This window comes from Pseudophryne corroboree, chromosome 5 (genome assembly GCF_028390025.1).
Source record: "Pseudophryne corroboree isolate aPseCor3 chromosome 5, aPseCor3.hap2, whole genome shotgun sequence".
NCBI lineage: Eukaryota > Metazoa > Chordata > Amphibia > Anura > Myobatrachidae > Pseudophryne > Pseudophryne corroboree.
In genome coordinates, this window is record NC_086448.1 from 267,194,906 (window position 1) to 267,211,677 (window position 16,772).

Consider the following 16,772-nt stretch of genomic DNA (forward strand, 5'->3'; position numbering starts at 1 on the left):
TATATTGTTTGGAAGCAGAGTTTCTTCCCTGGACCAACGACCCTGGAACAAGTGTTGCTCTGTTACTGCTCCCCAACCTCGAAGACTGGCGTCTGTTGTTAGCAGGACCCAATTGGGGATCCAGAAAGATCGACCCACACTCAATTGCTGATCCTGTAGCCACCAGGTCGGCAACAACCGAACCTCTGGAGTCAATGAAATCATCTGATAGCTGATCGGGTGAGGCAGACCATTCCATCTGGAAAGAATCAACCTTTGTAGAGGGCCCCACACTAACAATAATCCTTAAACACAGCGCTTACTAAACCACCAAACAAACCATATAATTGTCAAATGATGACCACTATTAATTAATTAATATCCGGTTTTTGCAGCTCCTAGTGGTGGTACTGTTCCACCAAGGTAAAACTGACAATATATACTAAACAAAACAAGGAGCGCTATAACCAGGTATAAAAAAAATATTTTTGTACAGCTTTATTAAAATATAATCCACATATATGACCACATTTAAAATAAACATATAAAGTTGCTTAAATCCTGTGCCTCTGGCTCAATATAAATGTCCGTTTAGATTTTTGTGTAAATCCATCCATATATAAAGTGAAGTAAGTCTAGATCAACTTCTCATGGGGATATTACACATGCATACGTGGTTACACAGCGCTCTCCCCCGTGGTTACACATGCATATGTGTTATACAAGAAACTGAATTTACAGAGACTGTATAAATTTGGATGCACATTATATCCCCATGAGATTTAAGCAACTTTATATGTTTATTTTAAATGTGGTCATATATGTGGATTATATTTTAATAAAGCTGTACAAAAATATTTTTTATATATCTGGTTATAGCGCTCCTTGTTTTGTTTAGTATATATTGTCACTTTGTAGAGGGCGTTAATGAAATTGAGCATACTCTATCATGTCGAAGGATGACACCATCAGACCGAGTATATGCATCACTGAGTGTATTATCACCCTGGGACGATGAATGGAATGACGTATCCTGTCCTGTATTTTCAGAACCTTGTTTGGGGGTACAAACAGTCTCTGACTGTGCGTATCCAGAAGTGCCCCTAGGTGTACCATGCTCTGTCACTGTGCCAGAGAGGACTTCTTCCAGTTTATCAGCCAACCGTGTGTTTGAAGGAAGGTTGCCGTCAGTTGGAGATGACTGAAGAGAACTTTCTGCGACTTCGCCAGTAGCAGAAGATCGTCCAGATACGGCAGAATTCGTATTCCCTGCCGATGAAGGTAGGCCGTCATAACAGCCATAATCTTGGTAAAGACATGAGGAGCTGTAGTCAGTCCAAATTGCAGAGCCTGGATTTGGTAATGAAGGCTGCCAATAGCAAACTGCAGGAACTGCTCATGCGACTTGGCAATAGGAATATGCAGATATGCATCCTGTATATCCAGGGATACCATGAAGTCTCCAGGTTCCATAGCCAGAACTATTGAGTGCAAAGTTTCCATGCAAAACTTTGATAACCTCACAAACTTATTCAATGATTTGAGGTTGAGAATAGGTCGCTGAGACCCATTGGGCTTTGGAACAAGAAACAGGGTCGAGTAATAGCCTCTGCCCCTTTGGGACTGAGGGACCAGCACACTCACTCCCATATGAAGGAGGGAATTGACCACCATATGTAGAGTATGTGCCCTTACTGGGTCCGATGAAAGGCCCGCGGTAAAGCACTGTTGAGGGGACGTCCTTTGAACGGGATTACGTAACCGTGGGAGACAACTTCTAGCACCCCAGCATCCGAAGTGGTCATATGCCAAACCTTGGTAAAGTGCAGAAGTCTGCCTCTCACCCTGAGGTCCCCCAGGGGGAGGCCCATCCCATCATGCTGCGGGCTTGTCAGGCTTATTGGAAGGCTGACGTGTTGCCCAGGGCTGCTGGTCTTGGGCTTGGAGGATTTAGGGATGTGAAACTGTCTAGGGACAAACTGTCCTTTCGCTATACCCTGAGGTCAAAAGGAGCAAAATGTGGTATCCTTAACCTTCTTCGAAGGATTTGAGGGGGGAAGGAATGCTGTCTTGGCAGCGGCCAAATTAGACACAATCTTATTCATTCTTCCCCAAACAGAATATCCCCAGTAAATGTCACAACTGAGGGCCTGAGCTGACGGGAGGCAGCCTCAGTTGTAGGGGCTGAGATGTAACGGAACCTGGGAGGTTGTATCAGACCCCTAGACATGTAAGTAACATGTAGAATAACTGCCCGAAGGCGTGACCACGACAACCAGGATAAAAGTCAATGATGTTTATTATGACAAACTCCGTAACACAGCAGCAGTAAAAGGAAACATAAAAGTCAACAGAGGATAAATACAATTCCTGGGTACTACAGGGTGGCAAGGGCCACAGGCACTGGTAGTGTGAGACAGTTCTTATAATCTTCTAGTTGGAAAGTCCTTACCAGGCCTGACTGTAGCAATGGAGAGAACCCAGGATCGTACCAGCTGATGTTCCAGGAAAGGCTGGGCTGCTGAAGGTAAAACGGCTGCTGTGGATACTGGCTGGAACCAGACTGTTGTTGGTACGGAGTGGATACTGGCTGGAACCAGTTAAATAATAAACGAACTTGAGAGCGATGAAATAATAATGAAGTTTGGAGTTTGAGAGCGGTGAAATAATAATACCGGTGGAGAGTGGTAAACTGCAGAAAAGGACACCGGCCCTTTAAGAGAAGCTATACACTGCTGGAAGCAGGTGATTGTTTGAGAGCGGTGAAATAATAATACCGGTGGAGAGTGGTAAACTGCAGAAAGGACACCGGCCCTTTAAGAGAAGCTGTACACTGCTGGAAGCTGGGCTGGAAGCAGGTGATTGTTGTAGCTGGAAACAGGTGAGTCCAGAATGGATCGGAGAGTCAGGCTACACCGCAGATGGAATGCTGGTGCGGGTCTCTATAGCAGAAGTCTGGAGACAGGAGCTGGAACCTGGAAGACAACCACAGGAGAGAGACAAACTGGAACTAGGTTAGACAACCAAAGCACTGACGCCTTCCTTGCTCAGGCACAGCATACTTATACCTGCAGCAAGGAAGGGGTTGGCTAGGCAATTATGCAAATCAACAATACAGACAGCAGATTGGTGGAAATAATCAGATGACAAAATCCAAGATGGCTGCGCCCATGCAGACACTTGGAGGGAAGTTTGGTTTGTAATCCATGTGAGAATTGAAACAGTAATGGCGACGCCGGCCACAGTAGACAGGAGACGCCAGACTGACAAGCGCACATTTAACCACGCGGGCACAGCGGAGGCCGCGGCTGATGAAATCACCACTCTGACATTCTGCATGTGGAAACTCAGGAACAGCGGGATCCGGTCCTGGAACGCTGAGCCAGCCTTAGGAGGCATCTGAAGGGTAAGTAATGGCGTCCAGATACCCGGATCGTGACAGCACCCCCCCCTTTAGGAGTGGCCCCAGGACACTTCTTAGGCTTTAAAGGAAACTTTGCGTGGAAATTTCGGACCAAGGCAGGAGCATGGACGTCTGAGGCATTGGTCCAAGAGCGTTCTTCAGGACCATAGCCCTTCCAGTCAATGAGGTATTGTAACTGACCGTAACGGAAACGTGAGTCCAAAATCTTGGCCACCTCGTACTCGACTCCCCGTTGAGTCTGAACTTTGGGAGCTGGAGGAAGTGCGGAATGAAACCGATTCAGGATCAGCGGTTTCAACAAAGAAACATGAAATGTCCTGGGTATTTTCAAGAAGGATGGTAACTGTAACCTGTAGGCAACAGGATTGATGACTTGTTCAATCTTGAAGGGTCCGATGTAGCGAGGTGCAAATTTCATGCTGGGAACTCTCAACCTCAAATTCTTCGTGGACAGCCACACACGATCACCCACCTTGAGAGCAGGAACCGCTCTACGCTTCCTATCGGCAAACTTCTTATACCTGAATGAGGCTTTAAGCAGGGCTGCGCGGACGTTCCTCCAGTTATTTGAAAACTGACGCAAGGTGACATCCACTGCTGGAACAGAAGTTGCGGGAAGCGGTTGGAATTCTGGGACTTTAGGGTGGAATCCATAATTAATGAAGAATGGTGTAGAAGAAGATGAGGAATGGTATTGATTGTTGTGGCTGAACTCGGCCCAAGGAAGGAGTTGAACCCAGTCATCTTGAGAGGAAGACACATATATACGGAGGAAGGCCTCCAAGTCCTGATTCACCCTCTCGGTTTGACCATTGGTCTGAGGATGGTAAGCCGTGGAAAACTTTAACTTGACTTGGAGGGCTTGACACAAACTTCGCCAAAATTTGGCTACAAATTGTACTCCACGATCTGAGATGATCTCTTCAGGAAGACCGTGAAGTCGGAAGATCTCTTGTATAAACACTTGAGCCAACTTGGAAGCTGACGGAAGACCGGTGAGAGGGATGAAATGTGCCATCTTGGTGAACCGGTCAACTACCACCCAGATGGTATTAAACTTGTTGCAGATAGGTAGATCGGAAACAAAGTCCATCGACAAATGGGTCCAAGGTCAACGGGGAACAGATAATGGAACCAGTTGCCCCGCAGGCGACTGGCGGGAGACTTTGTGTTGGGCACACTTTGGGCAGGAGGCAATAAATTCCATAACGTCCTTCTTCAGAGTTGGCCACCAGTAGGACCTAGAAATAAATTCAAGGGTTTTCTGAATGCCTGTATGTCCAGCAAAACGGGAAGCATGGGCCCAATGCATGAGCTTCTTCCTTAGAACTGGCTTAACAAAACTTTTCCCTGGTGGAGGCGTAGAGTCCATCCCTACCGTGGAGAATGCCAACGGATTAATAATAGGATGCTTGTCTGCAGACTCGGACTCATTTTCTTGCTCCCATGAGCGGGAAAGGGCATCGGCCTTACGATTCTGAGAACCCGGACAGAACTGGAGTTTAAAGTCAAACCTAGAGAAGAAAAGTGCCCATCTGGCCTGACGAGGATTCAGACATTGTGCGCCTTTGAGATATAAAAGATTTTTGTGGTCGGTAAGTATGGTGATTGAGTGGGAAGCTCCCTCCAACAGGTATCTCCACTCCTCCAGAGCGAGCTTGATGGCTAGCAACTCCTGATCGCCAATGGCATAGTTGCGCTCAGCTGGGGAGAACTTCCGGGAGAAGAAACTGCAAGGATGTAGATGTCCATCTTTGGCCCTCTGGGATAACACTGCTCCTACTCCAACGGAGGAGGCATCTACCTCTAAGATAAAAGGAGAGTCGGTGTCGGGCTGTTTCAGAACTGGTGCAGAGATGAATCGTTGCTTCAGAAGGTGAAAGGCCTGTGTAGCTTCCTCGGACCACTTGGACGGATTAGCACCTTTCTTGGTTAATGCAGTGATAGGCGCCACAATGGTGGAAAAGTCTCGTATAAATTTTCTATAATAATTGGCGAACCCTAAGAACCTCTGGACCCCTTTGAGGCTTAAGGGTATAGGCCAATTCTGGATTGCTTGGAGTTTCTCAGGATCCATCTCTAGTCCGGAACCGGACACAATGTAACCTAGAAACGGAATGGTTTTAACTTCAAACACACACTTCTCCAATTTACAATAGAGGTGATTGACACGGAGACGGGAAAGAACCTCTTTTACCCAGAAACGATGATCTTCGAGATTATTAGCAAAGATGAGGATGTCGTCTAGATAAACCACGACATGGCGGTACAAGATGTCCCTGAAAATCTCATTCACGAAATGCTGGAAGACTGCTGGAGCGTTGCTCAATCCGAAGGGCATGACGAGGTACTCATAATGTCCATCACGGGTGTTAAAGGCGGTCTTCCACTCGTCACCCTCACGGATTCGGATGAGGTTGTAGGCACCCCTCAAGTCCAGCTTTGTGAAAATAGTTGCACCACTAACTCTATCAAAGAGCTCGGTAATCAGGGGTAAAGGGTATCGGTTCTTGACGGTAATGTCGTTCAGACCTCTGTAGTCGATGCACGGACGCAGACCACCGTCTTTCTTCTTAACGAAGAAGAAGCCTGCGCCGGCTGGAGAAGAAGATGGTCGGATGAAACCCTTCGCCAGGTTCTCTTTGATGTACTCTTCCATGGAGTGTGTCTCAGGCAGAGACAATGGATAAGTTCGACCTCGCGGTGGAACCTTCCCTGGAATGAGGTCGATTGGGCAGTCCCATTCTCTATGAGGAGGAAGGATATCAGCAGAGGCTTTACTGAACACGTCCGTGAAGTCTTGATATGGAGGAGGCGGAACATCAGATGACCTGGGGAAGGAAGAACAAACAGGAAGAACTTTGGCTAAACAAGTCTCAGCACAGGAGGGACCCCATGCCAGTATTTGCGTAGTCGTCCAGTCAATTGATGGGTTGTGGAGATGGAGCCATGGAAGGCCTAAAACCACTGGATGTGTGGCTCTTGGAATCACTAAAAAAGAAATATACTCAGAATGAAGAACTCCCACTCTCAGACGAACTGGAAGAGTCCTTAAGGAAATGACTGCGTCAAAAATCTTGCTGCCATCCACGGCAGTCAAAGAGATGGACGAGGACAGTCTCTCGGTGGGTAGGGACCACCGTTTAACATAAGCTTCGGTTATGAAATTCCCAGCTGCTCCGGAATCAAGGAGGGCAATGACGTTCCTGTAACGTTGAGCAACTTGGAGCGACACTGGGAGGTTACAGTCATGAGGAGATGGAGAGGAGATCATTACTCCTAGCCGGCCCTCTCCTTGGCGAGCTAGGATCTGGAGTTTCCCGGACGTTTGGGACAGGCATTGATAGTGTGCGACGGAGCTGCACAGTAGAGACAGAGAGACTCAGAGAGACGTCTTCGGCGCTCAGCGGGGGATAGACGGGAACGACTAATTTGCATAGGCTCATCCTTGGATGGAGATGGTTGACGAGGAGGAGGAGCAGAAGATTTAGGAGTAGATGATCTTCCTCGCTCAGTTGCTCTCTCTCTGAAACGTAGATCAACCTTCGTGCAAAGAGAAATTAGCTCATCCAACTTAGAGGGCAAGTCTCTGGTAGCTAACTCATCCTTGATGCGTTCTGATAAGCCATGCCAGAATGCAGCATACAGGGCCTCGTCGTTCCATGCCAGTTCGGATGCCAGGATTTTAAACTGTATAAGATACTGTCCCACAGTACGTGTTCCCTGGCGTAAACGGAGAATCTCAGATGAAGCAGATGTTATCCGGCCTGGCTCGTCGAAGATGCGCCTGAATGTAGCTACAAAGTCAGTATAGGAGGATAGCAGGGGATCAGACCTCTCCCATAAAGGTGATGCCCAGTCAAGGGCTGAGCCACTGAGAAGGGAGATGATATAGGCAATTTTGGTACGGTCACTGAAGAAATTGCCAGGTAGAAGCTCAAAGTGGATTTCACATTGATTGAGAAATCCCCTGCAGAACCTTGGAGATCCATCAAATTTTGCTGGCGTTGGAAGATGAAGATGTGGACTGGAAATGGGTAAGGTGGGTGGGGTTACAGCTGGTGTCACTGTAGTGGACGCACCGGACGTGCCAGGTCCACGGAGGGTCGTTTGAATCCCATCCAGCCGTGTAGTGAGATCCTGGAGACAGCGGATGATGTGGCCCTGTGCAGCCTCCTGATGTTCAAGTCGGGCTGCCAGTTCTTGCATTGGCCTGGCCGCTTGATCCTGGTCTCCGGCTGGATTCATTAGGTCAGTGCTTACTGTCACAACTGAGGGCCTGAGCTGACGGGAGGCAGCCTCAGTTGTAGGGGCTGAGATGTAACGGAACCTGGGAGGTTGTATCAGACCCCTAGACATGTAAGTAACATGTAGAATAACTGCCCGAAGGCGTGACCACGACAACCAGGATAAAAGTCAATGATGTTTATTATGACAAACTCCGTAACACAGCAGCAGTAAAAGGAAACATAAAAGTCAACAGAGGATAAATACAATTCCTGGGTACTACAGGGTGGCAAGGGCCACAGGCACTGGTAGTGTGAGACAGTTCTTATAATCTTCTAGTTGGAAAGTCCTTACCAGGCCTGACTGTAGCAATGGAGAGAACCCAGGATCGTACCAGCTGATGTTCCAGGAAAGGCTGGGCTGCTGAAGGTAAAACGGCTGCTGTGGATACTGGCTGGAACCAGGCTGTTGTTGGTACGGAGTGGATACTGGCTGGAACCAGTTAAATAATAAACGAACTTGAGAGCGATGAAATAATAATGAAGTTTGGAGTTTGAGAGCGGTGAAATAATAATAATACCGGTGGAGAGTGGTAAACTGCAGAAAAGGACACCGGCCCTTTAAGAGAAGCTATACACTGCTGGAAGCTGGGCTGGAAGCAGGTGATTGTTTGAGAGCGGTGAAATAATAATACCGGTGGAGAGTGGTAAACTGCAGAAAAGGACACCGGCCCTTTAAGAGAAGCTATACACTGCTGGAAGCTGGGCTGGAAGCAGGTGATTGTTTGAGAGCTGGAAACAGGTGAGTCCAGAATGGATCGGAGAGTCAGGCTACACCGCAGATGGAATGCTGGTGCGGGTCTCTATAGCAGAAGTCTGGAGACAGGAGCTGGAACCTGGAAGACAGCCACAGGAGAGAGACAAACTGGAACTAGGTTAGACAACCAAAGCACTGACGCCTTCCTTGCTCAGGCACAGCTTACTTATACCTGCAGCAAGGAAGGGGTTGGCTAGGCAATTATGCAAATCAACAATACAGACAGCAGATTGGTGGAAATGCTCAGATGACAAAATCCAAGATGGCTGCGCCCATGCAGACACTTGGAGGGAAGTTTGGTTTGTAATCCATGTGAGGATTGAAACAGTAATGGCGACGCCGGCCACAGGAGACAGGAGACGCCAGACTGACAAGCGCACATTTAACCACGCGGGCACAGCGGAGGCCGCGGCTGATGAAATCACCACTCTGACATTCTGCATGTGGAAACTCAGGAACAGCGGGATCCGGTCCTGGAACGCTGAGCCAGCCTTAGGAGGCATCTGAAGGGTAAGTAATGGCGTCCAGATACCCGGATCGTGACAGCACCCCCCCCTTTAGGAGTGGCCCCAGGACACTTCTTAGGCTTTAAAGGAAACTTTGCGTGGAAATTTCGGACCAAGGCAGGAGCATGGACGTCTGAGGCATTGGTCCAAGAGCGTTCTTCAGGACCATAGCCCTTCCAGTCAATGAGGTATTGTAACTGACCGTAACGGAAACGTGAGTCCAAAATCTTGGCCACCTCGTACTCGACTCCCCGTTGAGTCTGAACTTTGGGAGCTGGAGGAAGTGCGGAATGAAACCGATTCAGGATCAGCGGTTTCAACAAAGAAACATGAAATGTCCTGGGTATTTTCAAGAAGGATGGTAACTGTAACCTGTAGGCAACAGGATTGATGACTTGTTCAATCTTGAAGGGTCCGATGTAGCGAGGTGCAAATTTCATGCTGGGAACTCTCAACCTCAAATTCTTCGTGGACAGCCACACACGATCACCCACCTTGAGAGCAGGAACCGCTCTACGCTTCCTATCGGCAAACTTCTTATACCTGAATGAGGCTTTAAGCAGGGCTGCGCGGACGTTCCTCCAGTTATTTGAAAACTGACGCAAGGTGACATCCACTGCTGGAACAGAAGTTGCGGGAAGCGGTTGGAATTCTGGGACTTTAGGGTGGAATCCATAATTAATGAAGAATGGTGTAGAAGAAGATGAGGAATGGTATTGATTGTTGTGGCTGAACTCGGCCCAAGGAAGGAGTTGAACCCAGTCATCTTGAGAGGAAGACACATATATGCGGAGGAAGGCCTCCAAGTCCTGATTCACCCTCTCGGTTTGACCATTGGTCTGAGGATGGTAAGCCGTGGAAAACTTTAACTTGACTTGGAGGGCTTGACACAAACTTCGCCAAAATTTGGCTACAAATTGTACTCCACGATCCGAGATGATCTCTTCAGGAAGACCGTGAAGTCGGAAGATCTCTTGTATAAACACTTGAGCCAACTTGGAAGCTGACGGAAGACCGGTGAGAGGGATGAAATGTGCCATCTTGGTGAACCGGTCAACTACCACCCAGATGGTATTAAACTTGTTGCAGATAGGTAGATCGGAAACAAAGTCCATCGACAAATGGGTCCAAGGTCGACGGGGAACAGATAATGGAACCAGTTGCCCCGCAGGCGACTGGCGGGAGACTTTGTGTTGGGCACACTTTGGGCAGGAGGCAATAAATTCCATAACGTCCTTCTTCAGAGTTGGCCACCAGTAGGACCTAGAAATAAATTCAAGGGTTTTCTGAATGCCTGTATGTCCAGCAAAACGGGAAGCATGGGCCCAATGCATGAGCTTCTTCCTTAGAACTGGCTTAACAAAACTTTTCCCTGGTGGAGGCGTAGAGTCCATCCCTACCGTGGAGAATGCCAACGGATTAATAATAGGATGCTTGTCTGCAGACTCGGACTCATTTTCTTGCTCCCATGAGTGGGAAAGGGCATCGGCCTTACGATTCTGAGAACCCGGACAGAACTGGAGTTTAAAGTCAAACCTAGAAAAGAAAAGTGCCCATCTGGCCTGACGAGGATTCAGACATTGTGCGCCTTTGAGATATAAAAGATTTTTGTGGTCGGTAAGTATGGTGATTGAGTGGGAAGCTCCCTCCAACAGGTATCTCCACTCCTCCAGAGCGAGCTTGATGGCTAGCAACTCCTGATCGCCAATGGCATAGTTGCGCTCAGCTGGGGAGAACTTCCGGGAGAAGAAACTGCAAGGATGTAGATGTCCATCTTTGGCCCTCTGGGATAACACCGCTCCTACTCCAACGGAGGAGGCATCTACCTCTAAGATAAAAGGAGAGTCGGTGTCGGGCTGTTTCAGAACTGGTGCAGAGATGAACCGTTGCTTCAGAAGGTGAAAGGCCTGTGTAGCTTCCTCGGACCACTTGGACGGATTAGCACCTTTCTTGGTTAATGCAGTGATAGGCGCCACGATGGTGGAAAAGTCTCGTATAAATTTTCTATAATAATTGGCGAACCCTAAGAACCTCTGGACCCCTTTGAGGCTTAAGGGTATAGGCCAATTCTGGATTGCTTGGAGTTTCTCAGGATCCATCTCTAGTCCGGAACCGGACACAATGTAACCTAGAAACGGAATGGTTTTAACTTCAAACACACACTTCTCCAATTTACAATAGAGGTGATTGACACGGAGACGGGAAAGAACCTCTTTTACCCAGAAACGATGATCTTCGAGATTATTAGCAAAGATGAGGATGTCGTCTAGATAAACCACGACATGGCGGTACAAGATGTCCCTGAAAATCTCATTCACGAAGTGCTGGAAGACTGCTGGAGCGTTGCTCAATCCGAAGGGCATGACGAGGTACTCATAATGTCCGTCACGGGTGTTAAAGGCGGTCTTCCACTCGTCACCCTCACGGATTCGGATGAGATTGTAGGCACCCCTCAAGTCCAGCTTTGTGAAAATAGTTGCACCACTAACTCTATCAAAGAGCTCGGTAATCAGGGGTAAAGGGTATCGGTTCTTGACGGTAATGTCGTTCAGACCTCTGTAATCGATGCACGGACGCAGACCACCGTCTTTCTTCTTAACGAAGAAGAAGCCTGCGCCGGCTGGAGAAGAAGATGGTCGGATGAAACCCTTCGCCAGGTTCTCTTTGATGTACTCTTCCATGGAGTGTGTCTCAGGCAGAGACAACGGATAAGTTCGGCCTCGCGGTGGAACCTTCCCTGGAATGAGGTCGATTGGGCAGTCCCATTCTCTATGAGGAGGAAGGATATCAGCAGAGGCTTTACTGAACACGTCCGTGAAGTCTTGATATGGAGGAGGGACCCCATGCCAGTATTTGCGTAGTCGTCCAGTCAATTGATGGGTTGTGGAGAGGGAGCCATGGAAGGCCTAAAACCACTGGATGTGTGGCTCTTGGAATCACTAAAAAAGAAATATACTCAGAATGAAGAACTCCTACTCTCAGACGAACTGGAAGAGTCCTTAAGGAAATGACTGCGTCAAAAATCTTGCTGCCATCCACGGCAGTCAAAGAGATGGACGAGGACAGTCTCTCGGTGGGTAGGGACCACCGTTTAACATAAGCTTCGGTTATGAAATTCCCAGCTGCTCCGGAATCAAGGAGGGCAATGACGTTCCTGTAACGTTGAGCAATTTGGAGCGACACTGGGAGGTTACAGTCATGAGGAGATGGAGAGGAGATCATTACTCCTAGCCGGCCCTCTCCTTGGCGAGCTAGGATCTGGAGTTTCCCGGACGTTTGGGACAGGCATTGATAGTGTGCGACGGAGCTGCACAGTAGAGACAGAGAGACTCAGAGAGACGTCTTCGGCGCTCAGCGGGAGATAGACGGGAACGACTAATTTGCATAGGCTCATCCTTGGATGGAGATGGTTGACGAGGAGGAGGAGCAGAAGATTTAGGAGTAGATGATCTTCCTCGCTCGGTTGCTCTCTCTCTGAAACGTAGATCAACCTTCGTGCAAAGAGAAATTAGCTCATCCAACTTAGAGGGCAAGTCTCTGGTAGCTAACTCATCCTTGATGCGTTCTGATAAGCCATGCCAGAATGCAGCATACAGGGCCTCGTCGTTCCATGCCAGTTCGGATGCCAGGATTTTAAACTGTATAAGATACTGTCCCACAGTATGTGTTCCCTGGCGTAAACGGAGAATCTCAGATGAAGCAGATGTTATCCGGCCTGGCTCGTCGAAGATGCGCCTGAATGTAGCTACAAAGTCAGTATAGGAGGATAGCAGGGGATCAGACTTCTCCCATAAAGGTGATGCCCAGTCAAGGGCTGAGCCACTGAGAAGGGAGATGATATAGGCAATTTTGGTACGGTCACTGAAGAAATTGCCAGGTAGAAGCTCAAAGTGGATTTCACATTGATTGAGAAATCCCCTGCAGAACCTTGGAGATCCATCAAATTTTGCTGGCGTTGGAAGATGAAGATGTGGACTGGAAATGGGTAAGGTGGGTGGGGTTACAGCTGGTGTCACTGTAGTGGACGCACCGGACGTGCCAGGTCCACGGAGGGTCGTTTGAATCCCATCCAGCCGTGTAGAGAGATCCTGGAGACAGCGGATGATGTGGCCCTGTGCAGCCTCCTGATGTTCAAGTCGGGCTGCCAGTTCTTGCATCGGCCTGGCCGCTTGATCCTGGTCTCCGGCTGGATTCATTAGGTCAGTGCTTACTGTCACAACTGAGGGCCTGAGCTTACGGGAGGCAGCCTCAGTTGTAGGGGCTGAGATGTAACAGAACCTGGGAGGTTGTATCAGACCCCTAGACATGTAAGTAACATGTAGAATAACTGCCCGAAGGCGTGACCACGACAACCAGGATAAAAGTCAATGATGTTTATTATGACAAACTCCGTAACACAGCAGCAGTAAAAGGAAACATAAAAGTCAACAGAGGATAAATACAATTCCTGGGTACTACAGGGTGGCAAGGGCCACAGGCACTGGTAGTGTGAGACAGTTCTTATAATCTTCTAGTTGGAAAGTCCTTACCAGGCCTGACTGTAGCAATGGAGAGAACCCAGGATCGTACCAGCTGATGTTCCAGGAAAGGCTGGGCTGCTGAAGGTAAAACGGCTGCTGTGGATACTGGCTGGAACCAGACTGTTGTTGGTACGGAGTGGATACTGGCTGGAACCAGTTAAATAATAAACGAACTTGAGAGCGATGAAATAATAATGAAGTTTGGAGTTTGAGAGCGGTGAAATAATAATACCGGTGGAGAGTGGTAAACTGCAGAAAAGGACACCGGCCCTTTAAGAGAAGCTGTACACTGCTGGAAGCTGGGCTGGAAGCAGGTGATTGTTGTAGCTGGAAACAGGTGAGTCCAGAATGGATCGGAGAGTCAGGCTACACCGCAGATGGAATGCTGGTGCGGGTCTCTATAGCAGAAGTCTGGAGACAGGAGCTGGAACCTGGAAGACAACCACAGGAGAGAGACAAACTGGAACTAGGTTAGACAACCAAAGCACTGACGCCTTCCTTGCTCAGGCACAGCATACTTATACCTGCAGCAAGGAAGGGGTTGGCTAGGCAATTATGCAAATCAACAATACAGACAGCAGATTGGTGGAAATAATCAGATGACAAAATCCAAGATGGCTGCGCCCATGCAGACACTTGGAGGGAAGTTTGGTTTGTAATCCATGTGAGAATTGAAACAGTAATGGCGACGCCGGCCACAGGAGACAGGAGACGCCAGACTGACAAGCGCACATTTAACCACGCGGGCACAGCGGAGGCCGCGGCTGATGAAATCACCACTCTGACATTCTGCATGTGGAAACTCAGGAACAGCGGGATCCGGTCCTGGAACGCTGAGCCAGCCTTAGGAGGCATCTGAAGGGTAAGTAATGGCGTCCAGATACCCGGATCGTGACAGTAAAGGGGAGGATTTCTAAGGTTTTTCCTAGAATCCAGGTCCACCTTCCATGACCTCAACCACAATATACGGCGCACCAGAATAGATGTAGCAGATGCCTTGGTGGCCAACACACCAGCCTCAGACGAAGCTTCCTGAATGTAATAAGAAGCTGTTCTAATATGAGACCGGTATTGTCTGGCTTCCTCTGATATAAGCATGGGCAGCTCATCCTCTAGTGCCTGAACCCAAGCCTCAATCGCCTTTGCTGCCCACGAGGCAGCTATAGTCAGAGCAGTCGAGAGCCAGGCTGGGCCCAGGTACTTTTCAAGGGGCGTGGTCTAATCACAGGAGGTGTGGTCATGTACCCTTATAAAAAAACACTGAAAAAATATAGTATTTTAAGCACCTCCATGGCCACACTGCAGCCCAGTACACAGCAGCGTGTGTTGGGCTGAGGAGAAGAGCTGCTGCTGCCAGTTAAGGGGGAGGGGCATGGGCCCCTACTGGACCCTCACTGGGCCCCTCCATCAGACCTGGGCCCGGGTAATTTGTACGCTCCCCCCCCCCCCCTCTCTCTGCACCACTGGCTACAGTAGGCTATGACCATAGTAACCAGTGGAGTGGATTATACCACAAGGCAACATATTTGGGATACAGGAAAATGAAAACCAGACAGCAGATAAAGGCTCTCAGGGGGGTAATTCATACCTGATCGTAGCAGCAAATTTGTTAGCAGTTGGGCAAAACCATGTGCACTCCCGGTGCGGCAGATATATTTATCTTATTTTATAGTTATTTTGTGTTTGTGCAGAGTAAATACTGCCTGCTTTATTTTTACACTGCAATTTAGATTTCAGTTTAATCACATCCCACCTAAATCTAACGTTCTCTGCACGTTATATCTGCCCCCCCCCCCTGCAGTGCACATGGTTTTGCCCAACTGATAACAAATTTGTGGCTACGATCGGGTCTGAATTACCCCCTCAGTCACATGCAATGCAGTATACAAATGGTTAATAATGCTGCAAAAAGACCCTTATATCACAGCACAGCCCAGTGGCTGCATACCCTCCAACTTTAACTTTTTGGCAAGTACAGTACCTTTTTTTATGGTCTGTACCGATTTTTGGCTCTCCAAACTTCCATTGAAAGTATAGGAAAAGGGGTGTGGGCATGTCCCTTTACCCATGGCCACGCCCCCTTTTCGAATTTGTACCAATTTTTATATGTAAATTGCTGGAGGGTATGAGGCTGGAGGATAATGCTGGAAACTTGCACAAATTTAACTGCAATGACCACTTATCTTCATTAGCACTGCCTTATGAAACTGGTAGGAAACTTAAGTGTATGTAAAAAAAACAGCCCTGTTCATGCGTTTTTACAGAGAGGCTTGTCCTGCATCACGGAGACCTACTGCTGCTTGTGCTGCTGATGGTTGCCCAGGCTCCTGTGAGGGAAGAGGAAGGAGTGAAACAGCCCAAGGGTTGGAAAATCTACTTGAGATGGTGCCCTGGGCCCAGAGCCGGCCCTAAGCAATATGTTGCCCTGGGCAAGATTTTGGCTGGTGCCCCGTAGCACCGCTGTTGGTTCCATCTCTGACCCTGCACCCCTTTCCCATCACCATCACCCCTCAGTCATAGCAGTCCTCATTTTGGTGCTGCTACCCCCCCTTCCCAAAAGGGGGCATGTTCTTTTGGGAAGGGGGATAGCCACACAATAGTAAACCCAATTCAAATTACGCCACACAGCAGTGCAACTTTATTCACATTATATCATGCAATAGTATCCCTTATTCACATTATATCACATAGTAGTATCACTTTAACTCATATACTTTCCTAATCACAGTAGTGCTTGTTATTCACATTACATTACACTGAATTGATCCTTATTTACATTATACCACACCATATTGTTCTTTATTCACATTAGACCACACAGTAGCGCCTTTTCTATACATTACGCCACACAGTAGCGCACCTTATACACATAATGCTACACATTAGTAATGCATTTATACACACAATACCACACAGTAATGCCCCTTAATCTTATGACACTCATTATTAATGTCCTTATAAACATAATGCACCTTACGCATTATGCCAATCTTTACTAATGCTCTTATACACATAATGTCCCTTACACATGTCACACATTATTAATGCATTTATACATGACACATATAATGTCTCTTACACATATGCCGAACACTATTGCAACCTACCAACAGACAGCACTCACACGACCACTAACACTGTGACCTCTGCCTCTGCTTGGATACAGATTTGTCCTCATACATCTTGCCTCAATATGCCATGCAGCTCCCGTCCAGCTCTGCTAATGTTGGGCACCTTTTTTTTGAAGAAAATGCATCTTATTTTCATTGCCTATATTAGCATGCCTACATTTTGTGTGTG